Source organism: Macaca mulatta, chromosome 6 (genome assembly GCF_049350105.2).
Source record: "Macaca mulatta isolate MMU2019108-1 chromosome 6, T2T-MMU8v2.0, whole genome shotgun sequence".
In the NCBI taxonomy this organism is placed as follows: domain Eukaryota; kingdom Metazoa; phylum Chordata; class Mammalia; order Primates; family Cercopithecidae; genus Macaca; species Macaca mulatta.
The window spans coordinates 58,821,772-58,840,877 of NC_133411.1; the positions used below are offsets into that span (position 1 = coordinate 58,821,772).

Consider the following 19,106-nt stretch of genomic DNA (forward strand, 5'->3'; position numbering starts at 1 on the left):
TCTCAAAATAAGACATACATGCAGCCAGCAAATATTTAAAAAAGCTCACTGTCACTGATCATTAGAGAAATGCAAATTAAAACCACAATGAGATACCATCTCACACCAGTCAGAATGGCCTTTATTGAAAAGTCAAAAAATAACACATGCTGGTGAGGTTGTGAAGAAAAAGGAATGCTTACACATTGTTGGTGGGAGTGTAAGTTAGTTAAACCCTGTGGAAAGCAGTGTGGCAATTCTTCGAAGATCCAGAAATAGAACTACCATTCAACCTAGGAATCCCATCACTGAGTATGTACCCAAAGAAATATAAATTGTTCTATCATAAAGACACATGCAAGTACATGTTCATTGCATCACTATTCATGATAGTAAAGACATGGAATCAAACAAGTGCCCATCAGTATAGACTGAATAAAGAAAATGTGGCACATATATCCCAGGGAATGCTATGAGGACATAAAAAGGAACAAGATTGGCCGGGTGCGGTGGCTCACACCTGTAGTTCCAGCACTTTGGGAAGCCAAAGTGGGCAGATCACTAGGTCAAGAGGTATTTTTAACATTCTTAAGAAAAAAAATTCAAGTAAGAATTTTATATCTTGCCATACCAAGCCTCATAAGCAAAGCTGAAATAAAATTGTTTCCAGACAAGCAAGCACTAAGGACATTTATTACCACTGGGCCAGTCTTACAAGAGATCCTTAAGGGAGTTCTAAATATGGAAACAAAAGAAATGTCCACACAAAGAATCAACGAAACCAAAGTTTGTTATTTGGCAGAATAAACAAGATCAATAGACCATTTGCTAGAATAGTAGGAAAAAAAAGAGAAGATTCAAATAAGCTCAACCTGAAATGACAAGGGTAACAAACACTACAACCAATCTCACAGAAATACAAAAGATCTGCAGAGACTATTATGAACCCCTCTGTGTGCATACAAACTAAAAAATCTAGAAGAAATGGATGAATTCCTGGAAACACAGAGTCTCCCAAGATTCAATCAGGAAGAAATTGAAATACTAAACAGGCCAGTATCAAGTTGCAAAATTGAATCAGTAATTCAAAAAATCCTACAAACCAAAAAAAAAAAAAAAAAAAAAAAAAAGCCCTAGGCCAAATAAAGTCAGAGTCAACCTCTACCAAACATACAAAAAGAGCTGGTACAAATTCTACTGGAACTATTCCAAAAAGTTAAGGATGAGAGACTCCTCCCTTACTCATTTTATGTGGCAAACATCAGGCTGATACCAAAAACCTGGCAAAGATACCACAAAAAAGAGAAAACTACAGGTCAATATTCCTTATAAACAGAGACACAAAAATCCTCAACAAAATACTAGCAAACCAAATCAAACAGCCCATCAATTAATTCACCATGATCAACTTGGTTCATTCCTGGGATTCAAAATTGATTCAATATATGCATACCAATAAATATGATTTACCACTTAAACAGAATTAAAAACAAAAAAAATATGATCATCTCAGTAGATGCAGCGAGAGCTTTTGATAAAATTCAAGATCCTTTCATGATAAAAACCCTCGAGAAACTAGGCATAGATGGAACATATTGCAAAATAACAAGAGTCATCTATGACAGACTCATAGCCAACATCATACTGAATGGGAAAAAGCTGGAAGCATCCACTTTGAGACCTAGAACTAAACAAGGATCCTATTTTGTCCCACTGCTGTGCAACATAGTACTGGAAATCTGAGCCAGAGCAATCAAGCATGAGAAAGAAATAAAAGGCATCTGAATAGGAAAAGAAGAAATAAATGTTTTTTTTTCTTCACTGACAATGCGATTCTGTACCTAGGAAGCCCTAAAGACTCCACCAAAATGTTACTGGAACTGGTAAAAAATTTTGGCAAAGTTTCAGGATACAAAATCAATGTACAAAAATCAGTAGCATTTCTATACACCAACAGCATCCAAGAATGCAATTCTATTAAAATATGCAATTCCATTTAAAGTGACCACAAACAAATAAAATAAAATACCTAGGAATACATCTAACAAAAGTGGTGAAAGATCTCCACAAAGAGAACTGAGAAACACAGCTAAAATAAATCATAGATAACATACAAAACAGACAAAAATTTTGACAAAACAGACAAAAAAAAAAAGCTATGGGGAAATAACTCCCTGTTCAATGAATGGTTCTGGGATAGATGGCTAGCCATACACAGAAGAAACCAGACCCCAACCTTTCATCATATACTGAAATTATCTCAAGACAGATTAAAGATTTAAATGTAAGATCTCAGACTTCAAAATTCTGGTAGAAAACCTAAGAAATATTATTGTGGAATAATGTTTGGGGAAGAATTTATGACTAGGTCCTCAAAAGTAATTACAACAAAAAACAAAATTGGCAAGTGGGACCTAACTAAACTAAAGAGCTTCTGCACAGCAAGAGAAACTATCAACAGAGTAAACAACCTACAGAATGGGAGGAAATACTTATAAGCTATGCATCTGTCAAAGGCCTAATGTTCAGAATATATAAGGAACTTAATTCAACAAGTAAAAAGCAAATAACCCCATTAAAAGTGGAAGAGGACATAAACAGACACTTTGTAAAAGAAAACATACAAGCAACCACCAAAGGTATGAAAAATGCTTAACCTCGCTAATCATCAGAGAAATACGAATCAAAACCACAATGAGATACCATCTCACACCAGTCTGAATGGCAGCTATTAAAAAGTCAAAAAACAACAGATGCTGGTGAAGCTGCAGAGAAAAGGGAATGCTTATACACCATTGGTGGGAATACAAGCACTGCAGAAAGCAGTTGGGAAGCTTATCAAAGAACTAAAAACAAAAGTACCATTCAACCCAACAATCCCATCACTGGGTATATATCCAAAGGAAAATAAATCACTCTACCCAAAAGACACATGCATGTGTATGTTAATTACAGCACTTTTCAAAGTAGAAAAGATATAGAATCAATCTAGGTGACCATCAATGGTGAATTGGACAAAGAAAATGTGGCACATATACATCAGGGAATTGATGCAGCTATAAAAAAGAATGGAATCATGTCCTTTGCAACAATATGAGTGCAGCTGGAGGACATTATCCTCAGTGAATTAACGTAGGAACAGAAAACCAAATACCACATGTTCTCAATCATAAGTGAGAGCTAAATATTGGGTACACGTTGACATAAAGATGGCAACAACAGACACTGGGGACTACTAGAGGAGGGAGGAAGGGGGACAAGAGTTAAGCTATTGGGTAGTGTGTTCACTACCTGGGTGGTGGGAGTAATCATACCCCAAACCCCAGTATCATGCAATATACCCATATAACAAATCTGCACATGTATCTCCTGGATCCAAAATAAAAGTTGAAATTATAAGGACAGTAACAACAACAAAAACGCAAAAATTAGTAGAAGGAAATGAATAACAAAGATCAGAGCAGAACTAAACAAAATGGAGGGTAAAAGAATTCCAAAGAATAAGTAAAACCAAAAGTTTTTTTTTTTTTTTTGGACAGATAAAATTGACAAACCATTAGCTACACTAGAAAAAAAAGAGAGAAAACCCAAATAAACAGAAGCAGAAAGAAAAAAGGAGACATTAATAACTGATTCCAAATAAGTAAAAAATATCATCAGAGATTATTATGCTATATGCTAACAAACTTGAAAATCTAGAGGAAATAAATACATTACTGGACACATACAACTTCCCAAGTTTGAACCTGTAGAAAATAAGAAAGGACCTAGAGGAAATACATGGCTGGACACATACAACTTAACAAGATTGAACCTGTAAGAAATAAGAAACCTGGGTAGGCCAATTCTGAGTAATGAGTTTGAATCAGTAATAAACATCTCCCAACAAAGAAAAGCCTGGGATTGGATGGCTTCACTGTCGAATTTTAACAAACTTACAAAGAACTAACACCAAATTCTCCTCCAACTATTCTAAAAAAATTGAAGAGAAAGAAATTCTCCCTAACTCATCCCACAAGGCCTGTATTACCCTGACATCAAAACCAGACATGGATGCAACAAGAAAAGAAAACTATCAGCCAATATCCCTGATGAACATAGATGCAAAAATCCTCAGCAAAATACTAGAAAATTGAATTTAACAGCATATCAATAAGATAATACACCATGATCTGGTGAGATTTATCTCAGGGCTTCAAGGATTGTTCAACATATGCAAATCAATAAATACAATACATCACAATAAAATGAAGGAGAAAACCAATAGATGGAGAAAAGCATTTGATAAAATTCAGCATTCCTTCTTGGGGGGAAAAAAAAAACCTCTCAACAAATTAGGCACAGAAAGACTATATCTCCTCAATATAATAAAGGTCAGATATGACAAACCCACAGCTAACGTCATACTAAATGGGCAAATTTGAAAGTTTTTCTATATGAACTTGAGTAAGACAAGGATGCTTATTTTCACTACTCTTTTCAGCGTTGTACTGGAAGTCCTAACCAGAGCAACCGGGCAAGAGAAATAAATAAAAGGCATTCAAGTTATAAAGTGGAAGTCAAATTGTCTTTCTTTCCAGGTGGCATGATCTTATATCTAGAAAAACCTAAAGACTCCATCAATAAACTCTTAGATGTTACAAATGAAGTCAGTAAAGTTGCCGGATATAAAATCAACATACAAAAATAAGTAGCATTTCTTTACACTAATAACAATCTCACTCAGAAATAAATCAATAAGGAAATTGCTTTTACAATACCTACAAGAAAATAAAATAGGAATAAATTTAACCATGGGGGTGAAAGGCCTCTACAAGGAAAACTACAAAACACTGATGAAAGAAATTGAAGAGGACACAAATAGAAAGACATTCCATGCTTATCGATCAGAAGAATTAATATTGTAAAAATGGCAATATTGTCTAAAGCAATATACAGATTCAATACAATCTCTATCAAAACACGAATGTCATTGTTCACAGAAATTGGGAAAACATTCCTACAATTCAGATGGAACCAAAAAAGAGCCCAAATAATCAAAGTGATTCTGAGCTGGAGACATCTTGCTATCTGACTTTAAAATATATTACTAGGCTATAATAACCAAAATGACATGGTATGGTTACATAAAAATAGACATGTAGATCAATGGAATAGAATAGAAAACCCAGAAATAAGGTCACTTATTTACAGCCAACTGATTTTTGACAGAAGCTCCAAGAACATATATTAAGGAAGGGATACCCTCTTCAATAAAATGGTGCTGGGAGATTTGAATATTCATATGCAGAAAGTGAAACTGCAACCCTATCTTTCACAATGTACAAACATCAATGCAAGATAGATTAAAGATTTAAAAGTAAAACCCAAAACTATAAAACCACTAGAAGTAAACATATGAGAAACTTCAGCATATTGTTGTAGGCAAAGATTTTATGGCTAAGGCTTCAAAAGCAAGGCAAATAAACCAAAAATAGACAAAGGAAACTATATTAAACTAAAAAGCTTCTGCACAGCAAAGGAAATAATTAACAGAGTTAAGAGACAATCTAATCAATAGGAGAAAATATTTGAAAACTCTTCACCTGATAAGAAATTAGTATGTAGAAGGAACTCAAACAATCTTTTTTTAATATCTCATTAAAAAGTGGGCAAATGACATAAGTAGACATTTCTCAAAGGAAGACATACAAATGGCCAACAGGCACATGAAAAGTAAGTTAAATATCACTAATCATCAAGAGAATGTAAGTCAAAGTCATAATAAGATATCATCTTACCCCAGTTAGAATGGCATTATTAAAAAGACAAAAAACAGTGGATACTAGTGAGGATGCAGAGAGAAGAGAGCTTTTATACACTGTTTGTAGGATTGTAAATTAGTATAGTTATTATGAAAGACAGATGGAGAATTTTCAAAAAATGAAAAATGGGACTCCCGTTGGGTTTAGTAATCCCACTATTGGATATTTATCCAAATGAAAAGAAGTCAGTTTATGTAAGAGATTCATGTACCTCCATGTTTATTACAGCACTATTTACAAGAGCAAAGAAATTGAATCAACCTAAGTGTTCATCAACAGATGAATGGATAAAGAAAATGTGGTATATATACACAATGGAATACCACACAGCCATAAAAAAAAATGAAACGATGTCATTTGAAGCCACATGGATGGAACGGGAGATGATTATGTTAAGTCAAATAAGCCAGGTGCAGAAAGACAAATATCACATGCTCTCTCTCATATGTGGGAGTGAAATAGTTGATTTCATGGAAGCAGATAGTTGAATGATGGTTACCAGAGGCTAGAAAGAGTGTGTGTGGGGAGAGGGTGATGAAGGTAAGTTGGTTAATGGGCAGAAACATACAGTTAGATGGACTGAGTAGGTTTTAATGTTCAATAGCAGAGTGGGATGACTATAGCTTAATAATGATACATGGTATATTTGAAAATAGCTGGAAGAGAGGAGTTTAAAGTTCCTAACACATAGAAGTGATAAAGTCTCAAGATGGTGGATATCCTAAATATTCTGACTTGATTATTACACATTCTATGCATGTAAAAAATATCACATGTACTCTATAAATGTGTATAAGTATTACATGGAAATAAATACATATATAAGATGAATATTTAGAACATATTGGCTGGGACCGATGGCTCACGCATGTAATCCCAGCAAGTTGCAAGACTGAGGCAGATGGATGGCTTGAGCCCAGGAGTTCAAGACCAGCCTGGGCAATATAGTGAGACCCCACCTCTGTTTTTTTTTTCCTTAAAAAAGGAACTTCTTAAACATGGGTTAAGAAAGGATTCTTTCAGAAATTCACAATAGGATGACCTGTAAGAAAATAAATAGATTAGTCCAGGCACCGTGGCTCATGCCTGTAATCCCAGCACTTTGGGAGGCCAAGGCAAGTGGATCACCTGAGGTCAGGAGTTTGAGACCACCTGGCCAACATGGTGAAACTCCGTCTCTACTAAATATACAAAAATTAGCCGGCATGGTGGTGCATGCCTATAGTCCCAGCTACTTGGGAGGCTGAGGCAGGAGAATTGCTTGAACCTGGGAGGCAGAGGTTGCAGTGAGCCAAGACTGCGCCATTGCACTCCAGCCTGGATGACACAGTGAGACTCTGTATCAGGAAAAAAACAAAAAGAAAAGAAATAGATTAATATATTTGTTTACCTCAAAATTTAAACTTCTGTATGACCAGTGATATTGTAACCCCAAAATTTAAAAAGTGACACACTGAGAGAATTCTTTTTTTTTTTTTGAGACAGAGTTTCACTCTTGTTGCCCAGGTAGGAGTGCAATGGCATGATCTTGGCTCACTGCAACCTCTGCGTCAGGGTTCAAGCGATTCTCCTGCCTCAGCCTCCCAACTAACTGGAATTACAGGTGCCCACCACCCTGCCCAGCTAATTTTTGTATGTTTAGCAGAGACAGGGTTTCACCATGTTGGCCAGGCTGGTCTCAAACTCCTTATCTCAGGTTTTCCATCAGCCTTGGCCTCCCAAAGTGCTGGGGATACAGGTGTGAGGAGACATTTTTAATAAAGGCTATAATCTTTGATCATCAAAAAATAAAAATAAAAATAAAGAAAAGAAAGAGTCAAGAAAAAAATCAGGGAGGGAGAAGGAGAGAAAGAAAAGAAGAAATAAAGCAGCCCAAGAGAAAAAAAAAGTCAAATGTCATAAACAGTAATTCAGGAAAGAAAAATCTGAATGTTCAACAAGAAAATGAAAAATGCTGAAACTTATTAACAACAAGCAAGGAGCTGCAAATTAAAACTACACCAAGATAACATTTTATATCTATCATGTTGCCATTAAAAAAAAAAAAAGTGAGCCTTACAAAATGAAGCATTGGGAAAGGTGTGGAACAATGGAAACATTTATACTCTACCTCTGATCCTGTGAAATGTACATTGGTACAACCACTTTAGAAAATATCTTGGTAATATCTATTGAAGCTAAATATGTGCATACCTTATGGTCCAGCAAGTAGAAACACTTTCAAGCATGTGTACAAGAATGTTCCTTTTAATATTATTTGTAATGAAAAACAGTGACAAAAAAACTGAGCATCAATAGGAAAAGGGGTGAATAAATTGTGGTATGAAGAGCAGTTGTAACCTAACACACAAACACACACACACAGACACACACACACACACACATATCCATAAAGGAGGGTACAAAAAATGTATTGTCAGGTAATATGCTGAATGACACAATAGCATTTACATAAACTTTTATAAACACAAAAAGCAATCCAATATATTGTCAGTTGAGATACACACACATATGTATGTGAGAACATTAGAACACAGATTGACTGGAAGGAATCAAAACAATATATTGGCATTGGTTACAGGAGGGAAAGAGTGGGTAATGGATTTGAGGAATGAAGACCTTTATTTACTCTGTGTTTTTCTACATGAAATAGAGTACGGGTATATTTGTGTAAATGTATATGCATCTGTGTGTATTTGTCTTCTATATATTAAATATATATTATATATGTTAAAATTATAAAAGTTATCATTTGTAATTTTGGGAGAGTATTTTTATACAAATTTTGCATTTCTCTACTTTTTAGCATTAAAAAAATAAAAACCTAAGTGTGAATCAGATGCTGAGTTATGATAATTTGAGGCCAAGACTAACCGAGGCATTAGAATTCTAAGAAGGAAGCCTGAAAAACACTGTGCATCAAAAATGGTAATTTACCTGCCCCTCTAAAAGGAAGTCAAATCTCAGTGTCAGGTTCCAGCTGTGCTGCTAGTTAACACCGCAGCTCAGAGAATGGAGTGTTTTTGTGGAGAAAGTGTTTTGAGGATGCTGAGGCAGAACCGCAGCCAGGGACTTTGGGGAAATGAGGTTCAGCAGAAAGTAGAATGCAGAAGAGAATTTTCACTAGGCCAGGACAAGTCAGCAAGGCAAAGCAAACAAAACCCTGAAGAGCTGAAGACAGAAAATACTTTCTATTTGGAGACCACTGCACATTTTTCTTTAGGCCAGTCCCTCTCCTGCTGCCTCTCTCCTCCTCATTTCATCCTTTCCTCTTTTTCTTTTAAGGGAACAGAAAGAACATGGAAGTTAAGGTGTAAGAGGAGGTGACACAGAAATTTATCTTTTATGTTTTGATTTTTGTACTTTCTAAAATAACATATTTGCTCTTATTATCCCTTCTTGCCTAAAGCAGATGAAAATAACTTGAGTGTCTCCTAAAACTATGAAACTTTAAGGCAAAATAAACTTGGTTTTATGCCTTAGGAAATACCATTTCATGATCTATGCAAAGTCTTTCTGTGAAATTCGAGAAAAATTGTTTACAAGTAGAAATTGGAGGCATTGCCCTAACTTTAAATATAATATACTCCCTGCAAGGGAGTTGGGGGGTCTTCCCAGGCGCCCAAGAGCACAGAGACACTGGGGACCAGAGGGTCCAGAGCCGTGGCAGGGCAGCTGCAGTGGCACCGGGGGAGGGCAGGCTCCTGTCTGCTCCATGGAGTAGGGAGAGTGGCTCCTGCCTGCTCCGTGGAACATTATGGCCCCATCGGCGCCTCCCCGCTGCAGCCAGTGTCTTGGTAGCAGCCGCTCTAGATGGGCCCCTGCTGCCATCAATCTACTGATATTTAAATTGCAAATATTACCATGTATCTTATTTGCTTAAAACACTTTACTGGCTCTGTACTGCTCACAAGATTCATTTTCTTCTCTTTAACATGGCATGTGTGATTTCTGGCTGCTGTTCTACCGATGCCTGAGGAGTAAACCTCCAGCAATGCCTTAAATACTTGTGGTTTCTCGCAAACACTATGCTGTTTCTAGTCTCCAAGATGTTGCTGGAACCCCTCTCTTTACTTGAGGAATCTCTCCTTTTCTTCTTCTACCTTCAAGGTAATTGAAAGAACATAGGTATTAAAGTCAAACAGATCCAAGGTTCAGGTTTTAGTCTCACCATGTGATGTTCCTAGAACGTGAATCATAGAGAATTGGTCAAAATGTTACTGATAAGACTTTGCATGTGACTTATTATCAAACAACCCATTTAATGAATTTGTAAAAATCAACTTCCTTGCTTTAGGTGAAATTTTAAACTCCAGTAAATATGTATTTATGATATTGAGTCTTCATTCACTAATCTTTTACTGGCAGTAACACAGGTTTATATTCTAAATGAATTGAAGGATATATGCAAATTATTACCCATAAGCTATTTCACAAAATTCAGAATAAATTGTAAGGGTCTTGTCTTTTCTTTCATATTTTTAATAAATATGTTAAAGGTAATTAAATACATTATATCAGCTTAGAGACCTTCAGACAGACTTAGACTTCCACCTAATAACAGTGGGAGACCTCAACACCCCGCTAACAGTTTATCAAGACAGAAAATTAACCAAGATATTCAAGACTTTAACTCAGCACTGAATCAAATGGACCTGCTAGACATCTACAGAGCTCTCCACCCTAAAATGACAGAACAAACAATCTGCTCATGGCACATACTCTAAAATTGACCCCACAATGAGATATAAAATAATCCTCAGCAAATACAAAAGAACTAACATCATACCAACCACTCTCCCAGACCCTGGCACAATAAAATTAATAATCAAGTCTAAGAAAATTGCTTAAAACCATACGGTTACATGGAAATTAAGTAACCTGCTCCTGAATGACATTTGGGTAAATAATGAAATTAAGGCAGAAGTCAAAAAGTTATTTGAAACTAATAAAAACAAAGATACAACAAACCAGAATCTCTGGGACACAGCTAAGGCAGTGTTAAGAGGGAAATTTATAGTGCTAAACACCCACATCAAAAAGGCAGAAAGATCTTAATTAACAACCTAACATCACAACTAAGAGAACTAGCAAACCAAGAGCAAACTTACTCCAAAATTAGCAGAAGACAAGAAATCACCAAAACCAGAACTGAACTAAAGGAGAGTGAAACACACACACACACACACACACACACACACAAACATTAAAAAGATCAACAAATCTACAAGTTGTCTTTTTTAAAAATGAATAAAATAGAACACTGGCTAGACTAATAAAGAAGAGAAAAGATCCAAATAAACACAACTAGAATGACAAAGAAAATATTACCACTGACCCCACAGAAATAGAAATAACCATCAGAGAATACTGTGAATACCTCTGTGCATACAAACTAGAAAATTTAGAAGAATTGATAAATTCCTGGACATAGATACCCTCCAAAGACTACACCAGGAAGAAATTAATCCCTGAATAGACCAATAACAAGCTTCAAAATGGAATCAGTAATAAATAGCCTGCCAACCAAAAAAACCCAGGACCAGACAAATTCACAGCTGAATTCTACCAGATGTACAAAGAGGAGCTGGTACCATTTCTACTAAAACTATTCCCAAAAACTGAGAAGGAGGGGCTCCTTTCTAACTCGTTCTATAGGCCAGCATCATCCTGATACCAAAACCTGGCAGAGACACAACAAAAAAAGAAAACTCAAACCAATATTCTTGATGGACATCAATACAAAAAATCCTCAACAAATACAGGCCAACCAAATCCAGCAGCATGTCAAGAAGCTTTCCATCACAGACAAGTAGGCTTTATCCCTAGGATGCATGGTTGCTTCAACATATGCAAGTCAATAAAGGTGATTCATCACATGAACAGAACTAAAGATAAAAACCATATGATTATTTCAGTAGATTCAGAAAAAAGCTTTCAATAAAATTCAACACCCCTTCATATTAAAAACTCTCAATAGACTAGGTATTGAAGGAACATTCCTTAAAGTAATAAGAACCATCTATGACAAACCCACAGTCAACATCATACTAAGTGGGCAAAAGCTGGAATCATTCGCCTTGAAAACAAGCATGAGACAAGGATGCTCTCTTTCATCACACCTATTCAACATAGTATTGGAAATCTTGACCAGAGCAATCAGGTAAGAGAAAGAAATAAAGGGCATTGAAATAGGGAGAGAGGAAGTCAAACTATCCCTGTTTTCAGATGACATAATTCTATAACTAGAAAACCTCACAGTCTGTCCAAATCTCCTTCAGCTGATAAACAACTTGAGCAGAATCTCAGGATACAAAATCAACATACAAAAATCACTAGCATTCCCAAACATTAACAACAGTCAAGGTGAGAGACAAATCAGGAATACATTCTCATTCACAATTGCCACAAAAAGAATAAAATACCTAGGAATACAGCTAAACAGGTAGGTAAAAAATCTCAACAAAGAGAACTACAAAACACTGGTCAAACAAATCAGAGATGACACAAACAAATGGAAAACCATTTCATACTCATGGATAGGAAGAATCAATATTGTTAACATGGCCATACTGCCCAAAGCAATTTATAGATTCAACACGATTCCTAGCAAACTACCAATGATATTCTTCACAGAACTAGAAAAAACTAGTTTAAAATTCATATGAAACCAAGACGGAGTCAGAAAAGCCAAGGCATTCCTAAGCAAAAAGAACAAAGTTGGAAGCATCATACTACGCAACTTCAAACTATACTACTGGGCTATACTAACCAAAACATAATGGTACTGGTACAAAAACAGACACATAGACCAATAGAAAAAAAAATAGAAAGCACAGTAATAAGTCTGCACACTTACAACCATCTGACCTTCGACAAAGCTGACAAAAGTAAGCAACGGGGAAATGACTCCCTATTCAATAAATAGTGCTGGAATAACTGACTAGCCATATGCAAAAGATTGAAACTGGGCCCCTTCATCATACCATACACAAAAATCAACTTGAGATAGATTGAAGACTTAAATGTGAAACCCAAAACTATAAAAACTTTGGAAGACAACCTAGGCTTCTGCACAGCAAAAGAAACTGTCAACAGAGTAAACAGACAAGCTACAGAATAAGAGAAAATTTTTGCAAACTATGTATTAACAAAAGTCTAATATCTATCATTTATGTGGAACTTCAACAATTTCAAGGAAAAAAACATTAAAAAGTAGGCAGAGAACATGGCAGATACTTCTCAAAAAAAAGATACGCATGTGGCCAACGAGAATGTGGGAAAAAAAAGTTCAGTATCACTGATCATTAGAAAAAAGCAAATCAAAACTACAATGAGATATCATCTCACACCACTTAGGATGGCTGTTATTGAAAAGTCAAAAAATAACACATGCTGGCCAGGTTGTGAAGAGAAAGGAATGCTTACACATTGTTGGTGGGTGTAAACTAGTTCAACCCTTGTGGAAAGCAGTGTGGCAATTCCTCAAAGAGCCAGAAACAAAACTACAATTCGACCCAGCAATCCCATTACTGAGTATGTACCAAAGGAATATAAATTGTTCTGTCACAAAGACACATGCAAGTATATGTTCACTGCAGCACTATTCACAATAGCAAAGGCATGAAATCAGCCTAAATGCCCGTCAGTGGTAGACTGGATAAAGTGGTACATATACACCATGGAATACTATGCAGCCCCAAAAGAGCCATAAAAAAGATCATATCCTCTGCAGGAACATGAATGGAGCTGGAGGCCATTAGCCTTAGCAAACTAGAGCAGGAAGAGAAAACTAAATAGAGCATGTTGTCACTTACAAGTGAGAGGTAAATGATGAGAACCATGGACACATAGAGGGAAACAGCAGACACTAGGGCTACTGGAGGATGGACGGTGGGAGGAGGAAGAGGAGCAAGAAACATAACTAATGGGTACTAGGCCTAATACCTGGGTGATAAAATAATCTGTATGATAAACCCCCATGACAGGAGTTTACCTATGTTACAAACCTGCAGATGTACTCCTGATCCTAAAAGTTTTTTTTAAAGTGCTTATTGTCCAATGTGAATGGCACATATGTAAATACAAATTAATGGTAATAACACTAATGATACAAATATAAGCAATATCCAGTAAGAGCATAGAGGAAAGAATGAATTTATTAGTTCATGTTTATTTATTCAATAATGTATTTAAATTTCTCACAACATGAAATAAAAGGAAAAAATGAATATTGGAGTAGTAAATCCAGAGGAAAAAAATAACTTTGCATAGATAATTTGAAGTCAACAATATATGAGCATACAGAATACATACTTAAGGTCTAGAAAAATGCCAGAGTAAGCATTTGGCCTCTAAACTTTTTGGAAGGTAAGAAAAATGAGAACATAATAAATTACACTATTTATACTATCTCCAAAGAAAAAGAAAATGAACCTATTCCTAGTGCTGAAATGAAAGTTTTTCCTTGTAGGTGATCAAAAAAAGAACAATATGCCATCCTCAACAACATCCATATATTAAATTGACTTCATAGGGCTATTTCTTTTTTTTTTTTTTTTTTTTTTTTTTGAGACAGAGTCTCACGCTGTTGCCCAGGCTGGAGTGCAGTGGCACGATCTCGGCTCACTGCAAGCTCCGCCTCCTGGGTTCACGCCATTCTCCTGCCTCAGCCTCCTGAGTAGCTAGGACTACAGGCGCCCGCCACCGCGCCCGGCTAATTTTTTGTATTTTTAGTAGAGACGGGGTTTCACTGTGGTCTCGATCTCCTGACCTTGTGATCCGCCCGCCTCGGCCTCCCAAAGTGCTGGGATTACAGGCTTGAGCCACCGCGCCCGGCCAGGGCTATTTCTTATAGTGGTTGCTAGCATGGACCAATGATGACATAATGCCAAATTACATACAGTAAAAGCAGTTTTACAAGAGGACAGACCATATGGTCCAGATGTGTAAATTTTTGCTTGTGAAGCTTATTCTTAGGATTTTTTTTTTTTTTTTTGTATCTATAGGAACACATGGACTATATATCACTCAGGCAATCCTTTGCAAATTTATGTTGCCCAACGAAGCATTTGATGAGGATTAAGCAACAGTGAGTTCAAGGTTATAGTCCTTAACAATCACTTAGGGTGCAGCTATTTCAGTCTACTTATTAAATAATGGAAGTGCTTAACTCCCTCTGGGGTTGGGTTCAGAGGAAAGGGACCACAGAACTTGGACTAGTTTTAAAAATTGTGGTAAAATACACACACCATGAAATTTATCTTGACCATTTTTGAATGTACTGTTCAGTGGCATTAAATACGTTCACATGGTTTTGCTACTAATCCACCTGCACAGAACTCTTTTTATCTTATAAATCTGAATATCTGTGCCTATTATACAATAACTCCATGTTCCTCCCTCCCTCAGTCCCTGCCAGCCACCATTTTATCTATCTCTATGAATTTGACTATTCTAGGTACCCTCATAAAAGTGGAACCATACAGCATAAAAATATAGAATACTTCATGAATCTGCATGTCATTCTTTCTCTGGGGCCATGCTAAATTGTTTCTCTGTTGTTCTAATTTTAGTATATGTACTGCCCAAGCAATCACTTTGGTTGGTTTTGGACTGAAGAACAGGAGCGCATCAAACTTAAAATGGGGAAAGTTCCTGCACGAAGGCAGGATGGTATAATAATACTATTTTCCTTGCACCTGAAGACTGGGGCAAGAAGGGACACTGAATGAGATGAGGTTAAAGAGACAGGAAGAAACCAAACTCTAAAGGGCTTTGTAAACCATGTTTCATTAAGAGCTTGGACGTACAGACAATAAGAATGGAATAGGGAATTAAAATTTGTATTTAAGAAAAATAATTCCAGGAAAAAAAGGAGGCCTGGAAGAGGACAAAATCTAAAAAAGACCAATTAGAAGGCAACGGCAAATAATTAGAGAAGGTTTTCCTTCTACCTTTTTTTTCCCCCAGCTCACCAGTATTGTTAGAGCAGGAATTACAGAATTGTACAGAACATGGGGAAATTTGTGTCTGTGCTTCTCATGTCCTTACTTCCAGTCTTCTGTTCCAAGCTTAGAAGGAAACTTTAAAAATATCTTATGTTACTATCAAGCAAAAACAAAACAAAACAGAACAAAAACACTAAAAGTGGGCAAAGGACATGAATAGACACTTCTTTAAAGAAAACACATAAGTGGCCAGCAAGCATATGAAAAAATGCTCAACATGAGCTAATCATTTGAGAAATGCAAATTAAAACCACATTGAGATACCTTCTCACACTAGTCAGAATGGCTTTTATTAAAAATTCAAAAAACAACAGTTGCTGGTGAAGTTATGAGGAAAGGAATTGCTTACAGACTCCTGGTGGGAATGTAAATTAGTTCAGCTATTGTGGAAATCAGTGTGGCATTAAGTATGTTAGGAAAGAAACCATAGGCATTTCTTATGCTTTTGTACAAAGAACTTAAAACAGAAACACCATTGGACCCAGCAATCCCATTATTGGATACAAACCCAAAGGTATAGAAATTATTCTGCCATAAAGTAACATGCATGCACATGTTCATTGTGGCACTATTCACAATAGCAAAGACATGGGATCAACCCAAGTGCCCATCAACAGGAAAAACTGGATAAAGAAAATGTGATATATATACACCATGGAATACTATGTAGCCATTAAAAAGAACAAGATTATGCCCTTTGCAGCAACATGAATAGAGCTGGAGGCCATAATCCTAAGAAAACTAACATGGGAACAGAAAACCAAATACTGTATGTTCTCACTTATAAGTGCAAGCTAAACATTGAGTACAAAGGGACACAAAGGTGGTGACAACAGGCACCAGGGCCTAGTTGAGGGTAAAGGGTGGAGGAGGAAAATAGAAAAACTCCCTAACAGGTACTATGCTTAGTAACTGAGTGACAAGATAGTTCGTATACTGAATTCCCATGACATGCAATTTACTTACATAACAAACCTGCACATATACCCCTGAACCTCAAATAAAAGTTAAAAAAAAAAAAAAAAAAGCAAATCTTATATTTCAGTAAAGAATCCAGAGAAGTCAAAGTCTAAAATGCACATTTTAATCCAGGAGAACACTTTTGAGGTGGCATTTCTCCCAACTGACCTGCCTCATTCCCCATCTCACATCATTTGTGTAGCAAGTGATACGTACTAAATCATCAATTCATAGCTTTTCTGGAATCCTATGTGAATCATTGTTATTACAATTCAATTATCCTTAAGAAAATGGAAACTAAATATGGAAGGAAATGTGTTTTCCCTTCATAACAAGCTTTCTGGCTTTATACACCCTAAAGAATCAGTAATAATTAGGATGAGGGCAGAGGCTCTAGGATTTGACTATACCAATGTTGGGCTGCGATACTGCTGCTTTATCTCATCCAGTGGTCCTTAAGGAACACATTTTCCTCTAGTTCTTCATGGTACACAGCTGTCGTGGAGCACTCTCACTCAAAACATTTCAATGGCCAATGCCTAAGGAATCACGTATGAAGTCACTGTTATCGCCAATGAGCCATCTTTTCCTGACAATGTATCTACCTGGATGCTCTCCCTCTCCCCACTTTCACACGTGAAATCATAACCTTAAGAACAATGCAGAGAAGAAAATTGAAAAGTTTTCCCCAAAAAATATACTGGACATAATATCTTCATGCTCTAAAGTCTAGTTGGATTTTGTTTCAATCCTTTCCATAGCACCATCTTAGTCCTCAATGTTTTATTTTAAAATTATTTGAGAATGGAGATAATTTCATAATTGTACCTGAATTCTTTATTTGCATATAGGAAATAATAAATGTTGGATAATAAGTGCTTATGTATTCAGTAAATAGCTGTTTCAGGCCTATCAGAGTCCAACAACTTAGTTATGCATTAGAAATACACCAAAGAATAAGAAATAATCTCTGAATTCAAGAAATCTCAGTGCAGGTGGAAGATTCCTCAGAAATGTTTTAGAGCATGAAGAGGACACCCTGAGGAAAAATTAAGAAGGCACATCTAGAGTCTTAAGAATTCTGGAAAGGGCTAGAATTTAAAAACTCATTGTGATATCTCAATTTGCCTATCAATAGTGTTTCTTCAGGTGGCAAAAAAGAATTGTTCTTAAAATAACAGGAAACCAAGTTACAAAAAGGCACATTTCACCTTAAAGTAAGAACTGTTTTTTAGTAATCAGAGAATCTCCACATTAAAATTAGTTGCTTTGTAAAGATAAAGAGCTTTGTATTATATTAAAAATCTAGAAAACCAGCTGTATAAATGTATAAATGTATAAGTTTAATATAGAATAAATAATTGTAAGGGGTAAAAAATTTGAGTTGACAATTTTAAAGACTCTAATTTCAAGATCTATTAATTTTATATAAGAATATTAATAATATCTCATTATATACATGTAAGGATAATATGGATTATTATGTCTGAAACTGAATGTATTATTGAAAATAGATCCTTTTGAAACTCTAACAGAATTATTCCCAAAAATTACTCTTCATTTTCCAAATATCATGAACTATGACTTTCATTTGCTAAGACATATAAGCCTATTAAGTGTATGTGTGTGTTTGTGTGTGTGTGTGTATGTGTGTAATATCCTAGTGATACTCCAGGTAAATTGGCATTAATCAATAAATGGAGATCTTAAATCAATCATAACCTGTGCCAAGTTGCTGCAGAGCAATTTGATCTTCTAATGTTTTAACACAGAGGCCCAAAACCATTATTTTGCACAAATAATTGTCCAAAGGTTAAGCCAGATTATCTACACAGAAACCTGAGCATTAAGTATGTTAGGAAAGAAAGCACAGGCATTTCTTATGCTTTTGTGCTCATCTTCTCAAATTCCCTTTTCCAAGTGATTAAGTATCAAGGAACCAGGTTCCATGGAAATGCTTGGCTCAATGAAGAGAAAGAAATAGAGAAAGAAATAGAGAAAGAAGGGGGGGGGGGGGGGAAACTGCAACAGAAATCTCTTACATTGAAACACATATCCTAATACAATATTTACAGAAGTGCTTCCAAAGTGTTTCAGAATGCGGCCGGGCGCGGTGGCTCAAGCCTGTAATCCCAGCACTGCGGGAGGCCGAGGCGGGCGGATCACGAAGTCAGGAGATCGAGACCATCCTGGCTAACACGGTGAAACCCCGTCTCTACTGAAAATACAAAACAGTGGCGGGTGCCTGTAGTCCCAGCTACTCGGGAGGCTGAGGCAGGAGAATAGCGTGGCGGAGAATAGGAGAATAGGAGGCGGAGCTTGCAGTGAGCCGAGATTGCGCCAAAAAAAATAA

The 19,106-nt window shown here is 36.2% G+C and overlaps 1 non-coding gene across 1 annotated transcript; it reads right to left on the reverse strand.

Moving 5' to 3' along the window:
- Positions 1-15,274: 15,274 nt before the first annotated feature.
- On the reverse strand, positions 15,275-15,382 carry LOC114679113 (U6 spliceosomal RNA). Its single transcript, XR_003730794.1, has one exon. It is a non-coding gene; the product is annotated as a U6 spliceosomal RNA (small nuclear RNA).
- Between the last annotated feature and the right edge of the window lie 3,724 nt (positions 15,383-19,106).